The sequence below is a fragment of the Schistocerca serialis genome, chromosome 3 (genome assembly GCF_023864345.2).
Source record: "Schistocerca serialis cubense isolate TAMUIC-IGC-003099 chromosome 3, iqSchSeri2.2, whole genome shotgun sequence".
Lineage (NCBI taxonomy): Eukaryota > Metazoa > Arthropoda > Insecta > Orthoptera > Acrididae > Schistocerca > Schistocerca serialis.
In genome coordinates, this window is record NC_064640.1 from 676086509 (window position 1) to 676105009 (window position 18501).

An 18501-nucleotide genomic window follows, 5' to 3' on the forward strand; every position below is an offset into this window, starting at 1 on the left:
GTTTGTATTTCATTATGGAAGTTTTAGTTATGCCACTTGTCACATACAACTACTGCTTCACTTTCCAGGCTTGGGCTTTAATTTGGAATTGTGTTAGATTGTGTGTCTTGTAAGATGATTCTGACTTTTGCTCATCATTACTGGTTTCGGCTGTCATTCTTTATAGTCTTAAGGCTTGCTCTCTACTTAACTTTTAGCTTTCGACTTAGCATTGATCTTCTTTCACACGTGTTATGTGTTTTGCAGTAGTGACTGGTCTAGTTAGTGTCGGGCTATATGTCATATGTACCATTATTGTGCACGCATTTTATTCTTCACTTTCAATGGATAAGCACTGTGAAGGAAGACATATGACTGCATTTCATCTGTTAAAATGCAGTTTTTATATTTTATTAGATAGCCACAACATGTGTTTCTTTAATCTCTCTCCACACATAAAGGAATTTTCTTAAGTAAAGGCTGCTTTAGGGCATCAAGGATGACATTACGTTGCAAGTTTACGGCTAAATTATTTTAAGTAAAAAGTAAGAAGCTTGCAGAAGGAGAACAATTGTCAGATGTTAAACGCAATTGCCAAGAGCTTACGCAGGCAATACTGCAGGTTCCTCCAGTCTTTCTGACAGTCATGAATTACATTATACATTAGATTTAACATAGACTTTACTAACACCCATTCATTCTTCAAACTTCTAGTCTGACCCTCTTAGCATAACAGATACAAGAAACAGAAACAAATACTGCTATTTTATTCTCAAAATTGCAATAGACACTCATCTACAAAGACTTACTGACAAGCTATTAGCAGTATATTTCACACAAAGTATTTTCTAGAAAACAATAAAACTGATATCTCACACCAATGTCTCTTTATCCTTTTATTTCATTTTTTCTGTTACATATGTCAGCCTCTTAATTGCCAATGAATATCAAGCACATCATTTCAGACAGTGTAACATTCATTAATTAGGTATGACAGAATTTATTTACATTTCTCAGCTTTTCATCAATAACTTTAAAAAAATAAATTTGCTAAATATATAAATACATATGAAAACATGCATCATTTTGGAACTTTCAAGTCAGTAGAGATCTAACATACGGATGGGGAATGCAATCAATACTTTGTATGTCTTGATTGTTAAAAAGACTACAATCAAGAAATTCATTTTCCTCTCCTCTACTACCACAGCTACATTCCTCCAGTTCTATAGTTTAAGATGTAGTACTAATTTTTTCATTTTATTGCTAGTGCAATGAAAAGGATGAATCCTGGGGTGGATATGATCTAACCATTGCTTTTACTGGAGTATGTAGAATATGTTTCTGACTAGCATTTTAATTCTTAAGTTCACTTAATTATTTCTTTAGGATAAAGCTACATTTTCTAATATTATTCTTCTTTTATTCTGATGTCATTGTCTCTAAATTACCACATTATGTGTATTCAGTGACAACTGAATAGGTGACTTTCTTCCTTTTGTTAAGTTAAATTTAATTTAGGAATGGTACACTTAAAAGAAAACCTCTCCCACACTTTTATAACACTTTACCTAATTTTAATGAGTACCATGACAATGAAGTAACACAATAATGTCATCTTGCAGAGTTTCTTTAGAATAATTTACAAATGTGACTCACAATATACCTTTCCTATTAGGCACAGGTCAGACAGACAGACAAGACGCCACAAGAGCTAATTAATTCTAGAAAACTTAAGTTTTAGAAATACATTTCTGTTCATTAAAAGGAAATGATGGAAATATCAATATTATATGTGACTTCAATCATTTAGCAGTTCCTCAATGGGAAGAGAACAGTTATTATTTTGAAAATTATTTCACACCTTTTTTCTCCTCTTCTACCCTCCCCCTCTTCAGTATTCCTCACCTCTATAACTCCCACACAAACAATTTTCTTCCTTGTTAGCATTATTTCTGACAAATGGTTATTTCTTCAGTAGTTTTACTATTATAAACTAACATAGCTGAACATTCCAAGTCCTCGTGAGTAATTAATAACTCATCAAAGGTATAAAATATGTCCATTGTTCATCACACTGTTTCATAATAATTATTTACAGTTTATTTCACATCATAAACAGTTCAGAACAAGTTTTCCAGATTCACTGATTAAAAATTTTCTCTCTCTCTCTCTCTCACACACACACACTTTCTATTGCTTTCTTTTGGTGCACATTATAATACTTTTTTGTAGACGAAGAAAAAAAGGAAATACCTATTATAAGAACTAACTAATTATACAATAAATAATATAACATGTTATCAGTTTAGTTTTATCATTATTACTCTGCAGAAAATACAGAACTGAAAGTTTCTGTCACTTTTTAGGCATTTGAAGAGCTGTCACACACATTGTCTTCATAAGACATACAGTGACTGCACAGAAGAAATCTTTTAAAATTATCATCATTGGTAAAAATAATGTTTATCACATGACAAATTATACACTCACATTGCACAGGTGCTATGTACAGATTCGATACGTTTACGGTCTTAGGGACAATTTTATCACATTATGTTTGTTGGCAGCTACAGAAAGTAAACTTGACATGTCACACAGTAACACCAGTGATGATTTATCAAGTATCATCTTGCAATGACTAATGTCTGAAGCAAAAAGTTCTGAGATTTTTACAAGCAGCACCATTATAAAACTCAGTCAAAATAACATCAGAAGGAAATATACTGGTGAATCATCTTCCTAAGCCAAAGCACATCTGATAAGGAGTGTACACATACACACTTCTGGCTTCCACAACATGTACAGAAAGAGGAGGCAGAAAGATTATCAGTGGAAGCAGGCATGTAAGAAGAGACTGGGCAGATTAAAGCAGTGGAACACTTGCAGCATATAGGAACAAAGTGATAATAAGTGTACAATAGACAGAAGAAAGATGATTAACACTGTGTCTCATCAATATATGATGTGGTCCCCACATACCAAATAGAGCCGAAAGCAATAATGTCCTATAAGGATGGGAAAAAAGAATAGTAGTATGTGACATGACTACTAAATTGAGTGAAAAGTAGATCAAGTGAGAGCAGCATTAAAGGAGAATCACTTATCCTGAATGCAAACTGAGGCAAATTAAACAAAGCAGTTGGTACACCAAATGAGAGAAGAACATTTCACATAAAAGCATTACATCACCAGTACTTACAAAATAATGGAACTGACAAAAATGGAACCCCTACCTCATAAGTTTTGCTTGGAAACTATGAAGGCAGTTTTGTATATGCTTAAGTACAACATGAAATTGAATCTACATTTTTGATACTTAGAGAAGAAAAACAGACACTGCTTTGATGAAGAACCAGACTTTAAATTCTTCAAGATGTTAAAATATTCCAAAAAGTTTCAAAAGAAAACTTAATTTTTTTCTTCTTTAGTATGAATTAAATATGTGGTGGATGAAGGGAACTTTCATTCAGGTTTCCGAAGTTTTTCCACTTTTCTTGTTGTACAGTTTCACCCATTGACTGAAACATTAGAACTGAAAGATTTAAAAACAATTATTGTTAATGGCTTTCTGACTCCTGACGACCACAACATAAATAATATTGTTCTATAGTCAATATACAGCATGTTTCCATAAGATTCATCCAATTTCACAAGATTATATATTCTACATGAACGAAGATATAAACTCAAGTAAATTTTAATTTAAGTATCAAATTTATCTTGGCTCCAGCTGTAAGTTGTCAGTTCATGCAGCTGTTGGTAGTGGTCTAGCTGCTGCAGCTAGCTTGTTTGTTTGCTTGGTTGGACATTACCCAAGGTGCGTCAAGTCAAAATGGTAATAATGTGGTGACAAAAGGGCATTTTGCATTCTCTTTTTCAACAGGTGCATTTCTATTACACCTGTGCAGCAGCATTTTCATGACTAGTATGACAGTGCCTCTACCGCATGGGGTGTACATTGCACCATTGGTCTCCAGGCTTGCTGTGTATAACTAGTGAGTTTATTTTATTTTTATTTTTTAAACTATGGAACTCTGTCTATGTGCCTCCCCTTCCAACAACTTTTGGTGAACTGTGACAGGACATAGCAACAGTAGTGAATGCTTGTAAAAGTGTGAGATGACTTTGACTATCATCTGGTTGTTTGTCATGTGTCCAGTGGAAGCCACACTGAACATTTGTTGAAGGTAAATGAAACCTTTGATCTTAAGTATAGTTGTAAAAAGTACATCAAAGTTGTATGCATATAAAAGATAACCCCTTTTAAAATCAGAGGGTTCTTCTGAAAACAAAAACGTCATAATCTAATACACGAGTATAAATTCGTATCTTCATTCACATACAAGACAGTCTTGTGAAATCGAATAAAAAATTTTGAAACACCCTGTATTATTTAATCCTTAATGCCAGGAGATAAGTCAATACTCACTCTACAGGGTAACATAAAGAATGATGGTAACCTGAGCTCTGCTAGCTGTAGAGTGCTACACAAGACCACATTTTTCTGCTATCTGTTGGAAACTAGAGGTACTACTTTCGCACCAAGATGTAAGGAGATATCTATCAACAGCTTACAATGTTAAAAGGGAGGAAAAGGTTTTTAGCTTGCTCTCTGAACATGACACAATATAATATTCATGTGAATCTACATTTGAACAAATTGCTGCAATCTTTCACAATTCTATAAGAAAGGGTTAGACTACGTGCTCACTATAACAGCTTAGACAGTGACAATGACATTAAGACAGTCACCTGATCTTCACGCTGAGAATTTTGGCTAGTTCATGGTTACACATTAGACTAGAAGGCTATGAAAAATTGTGCAACCTGGTCAAGCACTTGGCAGTAAAAGGACAACCATTGTGTGTTCTCTTTTGTGGCTCATCAGATTCTGAGGATAGAGCTGGTTTCAGAAGTGTGGGCAAGATGACTCTGTTACTGACAAGGTAACTGACAAGCCAACATTAGTTTCACTTTGTCCATGTTTAATTGATGACAGACATGTTGGAAGGATCCAATCTATCAATTTATGAAAGGTTTCCACCTTCTTCTTACAAGTGCTCCTACACCCTGTAGTGGGATGAAAACATACAACTGATGAAATCAGAATGTGTGGATGAACAATTAGCTGAAATGGTGTTGCAGAAAGATACAAAAGGAAAAATTCTTCTTGTGAATGTTATAGTGACGATGATACAAGCTTTTGCTTTTATTCATTCCAATGTGCCTTTGTGCCTCTATCCATCCCTCACCATTTACCCTCTCACAAGATTCAATTCAGAGACACTGACCCAGGCAGTACAACTGTCAAAAGATTACCAAAGGTGTTCTAATACCAGCTGTGCAATGACAGAGACTTCACATAGAGCAAACAATCTGTATCAGAGTGCATGGCACCCACGTGAAACATAAGGTGGTAAGTAAGAATAAAATGAACTTTTTATAGCAGAGAATTGTTCGTGAACTCAGATAAACTGGAAGTGCTAATATTACACATTAAGTGATCATATATAACCTTACCAGGGCAAAATGTATTTCTTGTCGCTTCTTAAAAGTTGCATTTAGTTTTCTTCAACAGTTTCTTGTACAAGAGCACATTTGTAAAATGCTGCATTTCTCTACCAGTCAACTGTTTACATTAATACCAGTAGCTTAGGGTATGAGCACAAAAATACTGGCAATACATACCAGTCTTCCGTTTCTGCACTTAAAATTCTAAACAATAGCCATAAATAAAAACCTTTCAATTACTATAATACTAACAAAAAAGGCTCCTATATATGTGACTTTGAAGGTAACTTTTAAATTTCTTTTAATGTTTTACACTGAAATCACAACATTACAACTAAACTTGTCGCTTGATCTTTGTACAATTGGTCTCCTCATATACAGCCATAGAAGAACAGTGGCAAACCTAAAACAAAAAAATCAAGCTTAAGTATCTTGTAAAGTAGTAGAAATAAATAAAAAATGTTTAAAAGTTATCAGAATAAAGCATTTGACAAAATATGCTTTGTTGAATAGCTGCAATGCAACCAATTCAATGCATTGCCTGATTATAGACAATCATGATTGCTGTATGAATCATGCACTCAATTTGTGACAACATTAGGACACATTTATCACATGCACAGAGATCAAACATAAGTAACAAGCCTTATTAGTTAACTGTATGGAACAGAAATAGTCTGAATATAGATCATGGGTTGAAAATATGTGCACATACACGGTGTCCAGGGGAATGGTTAATATTTGCAGATATGACAAGAATGATCATTTGAGGGAAAAAAGTCTAGTAAACACAGGTTATACAACGCATACCGTAAGAGCTATGAGCACTTCTTCATCTTTGATATTCTGAAATAAATTTCTTCTACTGCAAGCTCTTTGCTTTCTATATTTTCAGAGGTAGTAGTGTGGTCAAAACAGTCCCGTCAACATGGGCCCTAAAGCACATTCCTTAAGAGCTATGAGCACTTGTTCATCTTTGCTACTGTGAACACATTTCTTCTACTGAACAAGTAGCTCTTAAGGTATGGATTTTAGAGCCCATGTTTAACCAGACAATTTTTTTCTTGTTTTCATCAATACTACCTCCTACCAAAATATGGGAAGAAAATAGCTTGCAGCAGAAGATACGTATAAGAAGGGTAAAAGAACAGACTCATATGATTACAGACCAACATCCTTAACATCAGTTTGCTGCAGATTTCTTGAACATATTCTGATTTTGAACATCATAAATTTCTTTGAGACAGAAAAACTTCTGTCCACAAATCAGCATGGATTTAGGAAGTATCACTCATGGGAAACTCAGCTTGCCCTCTCCTCGCACAATGACCTTTTAACTGTGGATGAAACCAACACGCAGATTCCATATCCCTAGATTTCTGGAAAGTGTATCACAAGGTGCCCTGCTGCAGACTGTTAACGAAGGTACAAGCAAGCAGAATAGGTTCCGAGATGGATGAGTGGCTTGAAGAGTTCTTAAGTAATAGAACCCAGTACATTGTCCTTGATGGCGAGTGTTCATCAGAGATAAGAGTATTATCAGGTGTGGCCAAGGGAAATGTAATAGGACCACTCTTATTTTCTGTGTACATGAATGATCTGACTGATAGTGTGAGCAGCAGTCTGTAGTTGTTTGCTGATGATGCTGTGGTGTACAGGAAGGTATCATCATGGAGTGATTGTAGGAGAATACAAGATGACAGAGAGAAAATTTGTAGTTGGTGTGATGACTGGCAGCTTGCTCTAAATGTAGAAAACTGTAAATAAATCAAATGAGTAGGAAAAACTATCCCATAATGTTAGAATACAATGTTAGTAGTGTGCTGCTTGACACAGTCACGTTGATTAAATATCTAACCGTAATGTTGCAAAGGGATATGAAATGGAACGAGCATGTAAGGACGGTGGCAGGGAAGGTAAATGGTTGAAAGTGTGGCTCATCTACATCTACATCTACATACATACTCCGCAATCCACCATAAGGTGCGTGGCGGAGGGTACCTTGTACCACAACTAACATCATCTCTCCCTGTTCCACTCCCAAACAGAACGAGGGAAAAATGACTGCCTATATGCCTCTATACGAGGCCTAATCTCTCTTATCTTATCTTTGTGGTCTTTCCGTGAAATGTAAGTTAGCAGCAGTATAATTGTACTGCAGTCAGCCTCAAATGCTTGTTCTCTAAATTTCTTCAGTAGCGATTCACAAAAAGAACGCCTCCTTTACTCTAGAGGCTCCCACCCGAGTTTCTGAAGCATTTCCTTAACACTCGCATGATGATAAAACCTACCAGTAACAAATCTAGCAGCCCGCCTCTGAATTGCTTTTGTGTCCTCCCTCAATCCAACCTGATAGGGATCCCAAACGCTCGAGCAGTACTCAAGAATAGGTCGTATTAGTGTTTTATAAGTGGTCTCCTTTACAGATGAACCGCATCATCCCAAAATTCTACCAATGAACTGAAGACAACTATCCGCCTTCCCCACAACTGCCATTACATGCTTGTCCCACTTCATATCGCTCTGCAGTGTTACGCCCAAATATTTAATCGACGTGACTGTGTCAAGCACTACACTATTAATGGAGTATTCAAACATTACAGGATTCTTTTTCCTATTCATCTGCAATAATTTACATTTATCTATAAAGGAGATAGCATATAGAACACAAGTGCAACCCATTCCTGAGTACTGTTTGAGTGCTTGGGATCCCACCAGGTCAGATTTAAGGAAGACATTGAAGCAATTCAAAGGCATTTGTAACTGGTAGGTTCAATCAGCACTCAAGTATTAGAGATGCTTTGTGAACTCAAATGGGAACCCCTGGAGGAAAGATGAAGTTCTTTTCACAAGGACAATTGTGAAAATTTAGAAACCCAGCATTTGAGGCTTACTGCAGGACAATTCTACTGCTGCCAATGTACAGTACATTTCACATAATGGACCACGCAGATAAGATAAGACAGGAGAAATTACGGCTTGTACACAGGTATGTAGACATTCATTTTTCTGTCAATCCATTTGCGAGCAGAACAGGAGAGCAAAGGCTAATAGTGGTACATCACACAGTGGTTTGGGGAGTATGTATGTAGATGTAGATGAAGAAGAGATTTGTTTCACAGTATCAAAGATGAAATGTTCATGGTTCTTAGGTATTCATTTTAGAGCTCATGTTTACTAGCCTTTTTTGCTTTGAATCATTGTCGTGCTCTAAAATGCCTGAATACTGACCATTCCTCCTGGGACAATATTTATAAGTTTTTAATAGCATATTTAATTACTAGCTGAGAAAATTTGAATGAAGCTGATAAAAATTCAAAGAATAAGTTACAAAATTTGTATTTTTATTTAATAGGAACTCTTTGTTCAGTGGATACATTACTTATCCAACAAAAAGCATCATGGGAAACGTGAAGACTCTTACAACTGAATCTCTTCAAACAATAAAGTAATATGCAGTAATTTTAGAGTTCACAATTAGCCTTTTGGTAACAATTACTTAATCATTCAAACATGAAGTTGGACATGGAGACATCAAACATACAGGTGAGATTACGTAGTGGGAGGTAACAGAAATAGATGTAGAGGTAGAAGTGGTGGTGGTGGTGGTGTTGGTGGGCAAATTTGAGAGAAACATATTAACAAAGGAATTCAGTAGAGTATAAGCATTAAAGTAAAACAGGATAACAGGAGGAGGAGGAGGTTAGTGTTTAACGTCCCGTCGACAACGAGGTCATTAGAGACGGAGCGCAAGCTCGGGTTAGGGAAGGATGGGGAAGGAAATCGGCCGTGCCCTTTCAAAGGAACCATCCCAGCATTTGCCTGAAACGATTTAGGGAAATCACGGAAAACCTAAATCAGGATGGCTGGAGACGGGATTGAACCGTCGTCCTCCCGAATGCGAGTCCAGTGTGCTAACCACTGCGCCACCTCGCTCGGTCAGGATAACAAGTAACAATAACAAAGAAAGATATTAATGCACAAAAAATACTAGGGAAAGAAGGTTGAGCCTGTAGGTATGAGTTCTTAAGCTTTTGTCTCACTGCCAGTGGAAATCAAGATGGAGGCAGAGGAGCTGACATGGGTATAATAGGAGAATAGTGCAGAATGCTGCCATAGAAGACATGTGCGAAGTGTGGCATGGGCAGAGCCACTGACCCAGGTATTTTCCTGCCACAGCCAATAGACCTGGACTGGCAGTTGTATTGCTGATTTCGACACCTGTGGTCCTTCCCTTAGCCTTGCATAGTGCTCTGTTCTGTGTGCTCTGTGCTCAGTTGCTCGCATTGGTCGCATGTTGTGTTTTCCTTCGTGCTGCCCCGTAGATTAACTGGCACATCTAGATTCATTCCCTCTTCCAGGGTTCAGCTCCCTGCCTTGCAGTGAAGCCACCATCACCTAGCACAGTTACATTCATGCTGTTGTTACAGTTGTGGCCACAGTGATGATTCCACAGGATTATCATACTTGTGCTGATACTAAAGTGGTGACATTCGACATTCACACATGTGTAATGCTCTTCATTGTTTTTCTCCTAGTGTTAAATTGTGGCCACCATGGAACCCGGCATTTTTGCAATGCTGGAAGGAGCAGTAGTGCCTCCAGGAGCAACAACGAAAGCTGCAACAGTAGCAAATGAAGGAACTGTTCAAACATACTGCAGCATTGTTCCTTACTTGTGTCACACTGATAGTCGGCTAGGCATTGGCAGAGAAGCTTTCTTCCCTATTGATGCTGATGTCTGTCGATTTTCATGAGACTACAGAAAGGTGGGAGGATTATCTTGTGCCAATTCTTGCTGCTGAGTGCATGTTTATATGAAATCATTCATTCAGAATTTGAAGCCCTCTACCAACCCTGAAAAACTTACCTGTGATGAACTTCATCAGTTGCTCACGCAAAATTTTGTGTCATCACACCCATCTGGTGGCAACACAGTTACAGTTCAACCAGTACTACAACTTTAATCTTCTTTGATCCATTATGGATCATGGGATGACGGCTGGTATGAACTTCTTGATGCAATAATTTACCAACAGCCATATGATTTGTAGAAGTTTATTTTATTTTATGAACGTCTATGTGCTACCAGTTTTGGCATTACAGTGATGCAATCTTCAGGTCCCACTCATCATAGTCGTAAAATCGCTATACACGGAAGGAGCCATACGCAAACCACCTCAGTCTGTGTCACCTGGCCACCAAGAGCTGTTGCAGGACGATTGATTCACGGATCCAGTTATATGGCTCCTTCCATGTATAACGATTTTACGACTATGACGCGTGGGGCATGAAGATGGCATCAATGTAATGCCGAAACTGGTAGCACATAGAAGTTCATAAAATAAAATAAACTTCTACAAATCATACAGCTGTTGGTAAATTATTGCATCAAGAAGTACTACAACTGGCCAAGGCAGTCTTACATGGCACGGTTCATCAACCTTTAAGACCTCTTGTGCAAGTGTTGTTTCGAGTGTCCCCAGTGAGCTACATTGTATGCAGATTCAATGATTATGGATGTGATCATCAATGTGCATCCCAGCAGTCTGGCCCAAATGTCATTTAGTAAATGTTGGGTTGGGTTGGGTTGTTTTGGGGAAGGAGACCAGACAGCAAGGTCATCGGTCTCATCGGATTACGGAAGGATAGGGAAGGAAGTCGGCCGTGCCCTTTGAAAGGAACCATCCCGGCATTTGCCTGGAGCGATTTAGGGAAATCACAGAAAACCTAAATCAGGATGGTTGGACGCGGGATTGAACTGTCGTCCTCCCGAATGCGAGTCCAGTGTTTAACCACTGCGCCACCTCGCTCGGTTTAGTACATGTTCAACAGGTTTGCCCACACACACAGGCCGTGTGTGGAGCCTGCCACAAAATAGGACAGTTGGCAACAGTTTATGACAGTCAACGAGTTGCAGGACAGTCATTGGATAACCCCACTGTTTTCCGTAGCCTAGGTGCTGTCCCCAACTTCCTATAATCATTGCCCCAGCGTATTCTGCTCATCACTAGTGGATGTGCAACATTGGTCAGCCTAATCAACTTAGATATATATTGGCTCTTGAGCTGCCCTGGCTGTAAAGGGCATATTGTCAATCTGTCTTATTATAAACAGTGTATTTGTAAGAATGTGGCATGGCAACTTACACTGAAAGCGGAACATTCAACATTTTTTCTGAAACCCTGTGACTGTCTTCCATTGAAGCACATAAGTTTGAAATTTTGCTCAAATATGCCTACAATATCCCTCTGTAACGATGCAAAACAGTGGTTAATTGGAATGTCATCTTCAAGCTCAGGTATCCTTGAAAAGCAAGGTGTCAACACACGTAAAAAAAGACCACAGCTCACAAGTTCATGTGAGGTGCAAGGTGGGTCAAGGATAACACACTGACACAAAATTTCACCACAATTCTGCCCAGAGGCATCATGGATGTGTCACATGATGGTAAGGTCATTGCACTCCCTCTTACCCACATTTCACATCATCTTTTGATTCCTATATGACGAAGGCCAGAACCACAACACCCAACCCTGAAATCACCCAGTTCTCTTATGGGTGGCCATGAAAACACTTCTGATACACAGCTACTCAGAACTGACACAAAAAGCCCTCAAGAGGTGACATAAAGGGCATCCACAAAACCACCCCTTCCCTGGGGCATTGATTCCCACACATTTTGTGGTTGAAAACAACACTTTGCATTGTGAAGAGCAACACACATCACTTTATTGCCGACTTTTTGACACCACTGACACTCCCTGGATGATTCAATCGTTCTCTACGGACACTGTGGTCTGGCACCCCAAGTGAACATGATCACACCCCTATGGAGTGCAGCCTGACTGCAACTTTTGCACTGGTGTACAGGGTGGCACCAACAGGGACCATTTAAAACCATTCAATGAAATCTAAACATGATCCAAAGCAGTAAAGGATGTTTACGCTTTTTCAGCATTCCTGTTTTGTGCTCTCCTGTGGTGGGGGGTTCCAACTCTGACACATGTGTTAATAAAGTGGCAGAAGGCTCCTCTATGATCCGCCAGGTTGGCAACAACTATGTATCTTTGTTGAATGTAACTGATCAGAGGCTTCGACACTCACTCAGCAAAGTGATGAGCCACTGCTGCTTTAGTGCCTGCTTGTTAGGCATATGGAATATAAAGGGTGTACAAGGGGTTGCCTGCCCTCGGGCGCTAGAGCAGCAGTGGAATGCCACATAGCTGCATGGATTTCAAAGTCCCTGTACAGATACATTTTTAACGTTCCCAAAAGAAACGTGCAGGTTGCAACTAGTGTCTTGCTGAACTGGGGGAGGGAGGGGGGTAGGGTCTTAGAGGGACCTTTTGCCACTTTATCCATGCACTTGCAATGTTGCACACCCTGTGATCATACCAAAGAAAAGCGCAAAACAGGAGGTCTGAAAAAGCATACACAACCTTTCCTGCTTTGGATTATGTTTGAATTTGCTTTGGATTATGTTTGAATTTTGTCAAATGGTTGTAAATGGTCCCTAGTAGTTCTATCCTGTAGACCAGGGCAAAAATTGTGAACATGCTACACTTCAAATGGGTCAGATTAAGTTTGATGGTGTTTGCAGCCCCACAATGTCTTTACAGAGTTTATGATATCAATCACAGAGGTGTCAAAAGAAAGGTGAAATGTGGGTAAGAGGGGGGTAGGGGGGGGGGGGGGAGATTAGTGTTTAACGTCCCGTCGACAACGAGGTCATTAGAGACGGAGCACAAGCTCGGGTGAGGGAAGGATGGGGAAGGAAATCGGCCGTGCCCTTTCAAAGGAACCATCCTGGCATTTGCCTGAAGCGATTTAGGGAAATCACGGAAAACCTAAATCTGGATGGCCGGAGACGGGATTGAACCGTCGTCCTCCCGAATGCAAGTCCAGTGTGCTAACCACTGCGCCACCTCGCTCGGTGTAAGAGGGAGGTGTGACGACCTTCCCATCATATGACACATCATGTGAATCTCTGAGCTGTGACCTTTCTTTCCCATGTGTCAACACATTGCTGTCTGAAGTGTCACTGAGCCCAACAGTGACCTCGCAGGGCTCCGTGCCTTCGCACCATTACAGGGTGAGATTTAGGAACATTTGAGCCTAATTTCAAAAATATGTCTCACAATGGGAGACAATTACAGGGTTTTGAAAAAGTGATCCTTAAATTGTGTTTTGCAGTGTACATTTAGTGCCTCAGTTGGCCCCCCTTCTGAGATTTGGACTTTTACTATGGTCATATGAGTACCTGTTCAAGAATATCTTGGGTCGGGCCGAAAATTTCGAGGCACACGTTTTTCTTAAGCCATCTGGAATACCTAAATTCTGTCACACCTGTCTCATTCCCATTGCCATCTGCAATAAGGTGAGAAGAGCATCTGTCAAATCTGCAGGCAGTTTTCCAACACCTGCTGGAGATTGACCTTCATAGCAAATTGGGAAAATGTAGTTTTATTTTCCCCAGTGAGACTGACCTTACCCCAGGATGTAACAGCCATTTCCAACTTGCCAGTGCTCAGGAACCTGAAGGTGCTGCAGTTCTTTTTGGACAAGATTTCATATTATGGTAAGTTCATTCTACAGGCCGTGCACGTGTCTCAAGCCCTTAAAAGGCTTCGCCTTAAGGGCATCAAATTTGTCTAGGCTGCAGATTGCCAACAGGCTTTTCAGTCCCTCAAACAGTGTTTGCGGTCCACTCCTTGTTGCGGTCTTGTCACATCAGAGCCCACATGGCACTGAGCACTACATCAAATCTCACATGGCAGCAAGCAACCCACCGCACACGCCTCAATGACGCTTTCCACAGCAACACGTAATTATTCACAGATGGTAAAGAAAGCACTGGCCATCCTTTTTGGAATTAAAAAAGTTTCATGTTTTCTTGTATCGCATGAAGTTTCTACTGATCACTGACCACAAGTCTTGGTTCTTCATTCAGCCCTCATTCCGAACTGGCAGATATGACGATCAATTGCAAAGATGTGCACTTTTCCTTAGTAATTATTCTTGTGACATTTGGTACTGGTCCACCACCCAGCATGAAAATGCGGATGCACTATTTCCAGTGGCACCAGATCTGGACTTCAGCCAATTCAGCCTACAGGAGGCTCTCACTTTTGCTTTGGATGATGGGATGATGCCTTGCAGCAGGACTTGCTGGATTTACAAGAACAGTAGTAAAAGTCATCCACAAAACTATCATCCAGAATCTTAGCACATATTCAGAGCTCAAAAATAATGTGGTATTTCAAACAGAATGACCTCCTCCATGCCAACCACCATGGATTGCGAACACATCAATCATGCAAAATGGATCTTGCACTTTTCTCACATGATATACCAAAAGCTTTGGATAAAGGCAGTCAGGTAGATGCAGTGTAGCACATCTACACTTATTGTCAAAAGTATGATCATATGGGGCATCAAGCAAAATTTGTGACTGGATTGAGGATTTCTTGGTAGGGAGGATGCAGCATGTTATGGTATCTTGGATGGAGAGTCATTGACAGATTTAGAAGTTGTTCTGGGGTAACCACAAGCGCCAGAACAAAGATGAAGTACACAAGACCAGAAAAGGAGGTGGGGAAACATCATCCAATAGCCCACTGACAAGGACTGCGGCACCAGGAGCGACATCTGCAAGAAATGAATATAAGCACCGCTCCTGCCAGCCTCAGCCGCTCAGATCGGTTCAGTGTACAGACATCAGTGGACGGTTGTAGACCAGCACTTGCAGAACTGTTAGTAGTGATCCATATCAAGTGCTTACTTGGACGTCGTCTATAATGAAGATTATAATACTGTTTGCATGTCGCCCCTCACTTGTGACATTTGTGGTAAATAAAAAGTTAAGTATTGTCAATCTGATTTCTAGAAATAAAACTACTAATGTTATTTGCTTGGATTGTTGTATGGAATTCTGAGAATGCCCCATCCCTTAGGCACCCTATAAGCGATGAATGGGCAAGATCCTACAACTGGTGACGAGTCTTCAAACGAACTACGTGCCAACAGCCACAAAAATTTGTGTGCTTTTCGCACTGGCACCTTAATTCTCTCTTGTCTTTACTTTGCAGGGGTGAATATTGCCTTTAATAGTTTCTTGTCGTTTTTGCTAATCAGTGTTTTCAGGTGGGTGTTGCAGAAAATTTCTTTGCTTTTGTCATTATTTTTGTCCGTTGCACTTGTGTCTTCCAACATGCCCACCAATCCCCTCCCGCCTCCTGCTCAGGCACTGCAGCCGCAAGCATTAGATGCCACACAGCTAATGCAGATGTTTAAGTCCCAGATGCAACAAATCTCCATCCTGCGCACACAACAGAACAAGCACTGCCTACTACAGCTGCTATACCACCTTTTCGACAGTTTTGTGACCATGAAGAGGAATGGCTAGAGTGGTTAGCCCAGTTGGAATCACATCTCATTGCTCACAACATCCCAGGTACTGTGAAACTTCCATAGCTATTAGCAACAGTAGGAAGTGCAGTATTCAGACTTATCCAGAAGTTATATCCTAACACCACTCTAAGTGAACTGTCGTACAACCAAGTAGTACAGTCCCTAACTAACTATTATGACCAACAAGTGAATGTAGTAGCAGGTAGATATCAATTCTTCAATTGCAAAAAACAATCAGAACAAACATATCATGAGTGGGTAACAGATTTTCAGGATACGACAAGGAAATGCGAATTTAAATGTGCTTACGGTGCTTTATATTCAGATATTATGTTGTGTGATGCGATCGTCTACAATGTACCTGGTGTCAAAATTAGAGAACAGATTTCGAAACAGTCCGATCCATCATTTCAGCAGATAGTGCAAATACTAGATCAGTACAATTCCGGTGCCATGTTGGCTCATACATTTGAACAGCCAGCTACTTCACGAGTTGAGTCCCTTAGCTGTGATCACCCCATTCTGCACCGGTGGCTTGTGCTCGCCACGCCGAGTAAACAACACCTGTCCACACCGCATAAGCAGTTCACTAAACAGGCAGCTCCACAGGCTAACAGAATAAAGTCTTGCCCTCAGTGTTATACATGGCAGAAACACCAAGACTGTCCCTCCTGACAGGCTCAGTGTTACGCTTGTGGTAGGAAAGGACATTTGCTGGTAGGAAAGGACATGTGCAATCTGTATGTTTGAAATGGAACAAACTTAAGAATTCGGCCCACTCACAAAAATCTAGTGACAGAGCCCAGGTCATTAATACAGTATATTCCAAGTCTGCAACTAGCGAATGTGCAGTTTTGTCAGTGATGCGTCAGTCAAACTAACTTTTTGTTCATTTAATTATTTGTGGAAAATGTGTGAAATTTCAGTTGGACATGGGTGCCTCCTTCACACTGCTAAGTTGTCACACTTATGACCTGTTAGGATCCCCATGCCTATCTAAAACTAGCACGCAACTGACGGCATACAATGGACAAGACAGTCTCGTTCTCAAAACAGGTACTTTGCCTGCAATGTGTCACTCACATACGCGAACAGTGACTTTTACAGTACTACAATCATGCGAGTGTCCAAACATATTTGGTCTTGATTCTTTTGATTTGTTTGGCTTTAACATTCAGGACAATGTGTTGTCAGTGTCTGCCATCAATGCAAAAGACAGTGTAGCTATCTTGCTAAAAGAATTCCCGGAACTCTTTTTTTGAAGGTTTAGGAAAGGCCAACCTTTTTTTCTTTTTTTGCATATTACGCTGGAAGACAATGCTCAGCCGAAATTTTGCTGAGCCAGAACTGTTTCCATTGCATTACATAACAAAGTCGCTGCTGAACTTAAAGAATTGCTTTTTTTTTTTTTTTTGGTGCATATTACGCTGGAAGACAATGCTCAGCCGAAATTTTGCTGAGCCAGAACTGTTTCCATTGCATTACATAACAAAGTCGCTGCTGAACTTAAAGAATTGCTAGATAACGGAGTTATTGCACCCATATCAGCTAGTCAATGGGCAAATCCACTGGTTTTGCTCCCTAAACCTTCAGGTTGCATTCGCCTCTGTGTTGACTTTAAGTCTACAGTCAACCTACAATCTGTCACTGATATTTATCCATTGCCACGCTCAGATCTCATCAACAAATGAGGCGCTGGATGCTACTTTTCAAAAATTGATTTGCACAATAAAATACCGCTCGATGAAGAATCTCAAAAAGTGTGTGTAGTAAACACTCATTTGGGCTTGTTTAAATATTTGTGTTTGCCTTTTGGCAGTGCTTCCGCACCCACCATTTTCCAGTGGTATTTGGAACAACTGACTCAATGAGTGCCAAACTGTTCAAACTACTGTATTTGGACGATACTGTCGTAGCAGGTCGTACACCTGAAGAACATACTGCACATTGTTTCACGTGTTATCTGATGCAGGGCTTAAGTGTAGACTGCATAAGTATGATTTTTTTAAAACCTGAATTACACTATCTTGGTCATGTCGTAAACAGTCAAGGTGTACATCATCCTCAGTCGCATTTGTTAGCCATATGAGACTTGCCAGATTCTCAGAATATCGCAGAATTGCAGTCAGTTTTAGGGGAAAATCAACTATTATATTCAGTTCATAGCAAATGCTGCACAAATTGCAGCTCCACTGCATTGCTTGCATCGCAAGATCATCCCCTTTATTGGACAGATGAGTGCCAAGTAGCTTTTCAAAAACTTAAAGATGCACTGCTCCATGATCGATTCTTAGTTCACTCTGATCGTGACAAACCAGCTGTTTCCTCATCGGTGCAGTGCTTTTGCACAGAATTGGTGATAAAGACAGACCTATTGCTTTCCCATCAAAAGTGTTGTCCAAAGTTCAGTGTAACTATTCACAAATTGAAAAAGAGGCTTTGGCTACTGTATATGGTGTCACCAAGTTTCACCACTATTTGTATGGCATAAAATTCTACTTAGGAACATATCACAAGCCTTTGCAGTCATTGTTTCATCCTACGAAACCAGTTCTGGTATGAACTACCCAAAAATTGCAATGATGGGCTTTGTTG

General features: G+C 39.8%; 1 protein-coding gene across 1 annotated transcript in view; it reads right to left on the reverse strand.

The window, feature by feature from the left end:
* Window positions 1-860: 860 nt before the first annotated feature.
* Window positions 861-18501, reverse strand: part of LOC126470552 (5'-AMP-activated protein kinase catalytic subunit alpha-2) — a 184753-nt gene continuing 167112 nt past the window's right edge. Inside the window, exon 13 of the mRNA XM_050098489.1 lies at window positions 861-5896. The gene's annotated coding sequence lies outside the window, so the exon portion shown is untranslated. The remainder of the gene's footprint in view (window positions 5897-18501) is intronic.